Source organism: Octopus bimaculoides, chromosome 12 (assembly GCF_001194135.2).
Source record: "Octopus bimaculoides isolate UCB-OBI-ISO-001 chromosome 12, ASM119413v2, whole genome shotgun sequence".
NCBI classification, from domain to species: domain Eukaryota; kingdom Metazoa; phylum Mollusca; class Cephalopoda; order Octopoda; family Octopodidae; genus Octopus; species Octopus bimaculoides.
Window position 1 is genome coordinate 5,282,302 of NC_068992.1, and position 2,256 is coordinate 5,284,557.

Consider the following 2,256-nt stretch of genomic DNA (forward strand, 5'->3'; position numbering starts at 1 on the left):
ATATATATATATATACATATATTACTTTAAAAATGAACATAGGAATGTTCCATTATTGTGTAAATTTGTATTAAAAATGGATTAGGAGAACGCGTGCAAAATATGACAATAAGTCATCGTTATTTGATACAATTTTAACGTGCCTTTCTAAAACTTTCTGTATTGACTGCAAAGAAAATTGTTTTAATTAAATGAGAGAATATTCAATTCCTATAATGCACAGTATACATACGCATTGCATTTAATATATTAATATCATTTCTGTATTGTATGATTTTCATAATGGATAGTGAAAATAATATAACGCTAATGCATATACAGCCGCTAAGGAAAAACAGTTTTCTGCATATGAGATCTGTCTTTCCTACAGTATACATATGAATTATTATATCAGTAAATATAACAGGCAATTTTTCTTTTATTTCTACTTATAAATGCGTGCGCAAGACGGGTTAAAACCCGTGAGGATATATTTGTATCCAACAAATAACATCAAATTATTTCAGTTCAGAACTATTTGAACAGGGCAAGTTACAAACGAATATCTAGTAAATGTTATACAGCATGGGCTATAAAAACTTTAACAGCTTGCTGAGTCAGGTAATTCAATACCATCAAAAGGAGGACAGTAAATAACAATTGTAGCTCAATACCATCGAGTTCAACTCAAAATGCATTCTTAGGTAGAAGAACGCATCTACGAACTTGCACTTCCACACGGAAGTAAGAGAGGCCACGCTTTTGCGGGACTGTTTCATGTCACAAAGTTACCTACTTATCTTTGGCGCACATTGTTTCATGAAATTTGTAATTTGTATGGCCTTTTGCATGATTTTCATAGAATCAATTCTGCTGAAAACGCTAACTACTGCGGTGTTTGTTCTTGTCAGATCAGAGCCTGGTTGACAATTTTAAAATAATTATGATAGGTATTGTTACAGCATGTACGTTTTTGCAAATGATAATGACGATTATTATTAATATGCATATGGTGATGAATATAGTGATGATGATGATGATGATGTTGATGATGATGATGATGATGATGATGATGATGATGATGAAGATGATGATGATGATGATGACGACGACGACGACATTGACGTTGATGATGCTGATGCTGATGGAGGTGATGACGATGAATATGATGATGATGTTGTTTTTAATTAGAAGTGGTAAAATATTAATGATCGCTATAATGATGCTGGCGATGAACAAGCTGATGATGAATGAGTAGGAGTTTGATGATAATTAAATGTAAATATTTGCATTTGTATTTGCAAGTATTCACTGTTTACTGTGAATTGAAGCATAATTGCCAAATTCTTAACATCATTAATAATAGTGTTACAGCTTTAAGGTGTGTGGAGAATACATGAATGGATATATAGTAAATTGTTCCTACTTTCATTAGTATTTAAAAGGCTTCAAAATAAACATAAAATTCATGGTAGTTTTATTTATGTTATTGGTGTTATCAACTTTGTTCATAAGAAAATACTGTGTCTGTAAATATGTCTTCATATATGAATTGAGCACGCAAATATTTCCACACCTTAAATTTGCAGCCCAATGTGTTATCCTTTCGATAATTATAGGACACATACAGGGCTACGAAAGTACACTTAAATACCTGCATAGAGAATTTATATGCAATGATATGAATTTATGAAAAAAATGCTCAGAAAAATAATGCTCACATAAACACCAAGAACATTTTCCTTACTTAGGCAACACAATGCAATTAAATTTGTGTGGGAGGGTGACACGTTCGTTAAGTCAGGTCAGTCAGAGATTAGTAAATTATTCAGGGAATGTGATGAAAGATAAAATTGATAAATGTGTTATTTGAAAACAGAACTCAAGAGCAGATTTGTAACCGGCGTGTCAATAAACGAAGTACACATGGCCTGGTAATAGTGGGGAGTAAAATAGATTATACTGAGCGCTGAACTTGCTTATAGGTTTAATTTAGTGAGACAGAATGGATAAAATTCAAAACTGATAACTTCAGAATTACAAACGAACGGAACAAACGAACGAAATAGGCTATTTTAAGCCCCACAGTTTCCTAAATGTGCAAAGAGAAGACACATGTATGAACAACAAACAGGTGTATTAGTTTGACGCTCGGAAATGTGAGAAAGTCTTGTACGTTTCGAGCCTATGGTCTTCAACAGAAAGGAATATAAGGAAATAAACAGAGAGAATAAAAACTTGTGGATGTAGCGATCAATATCATATATATACATATAT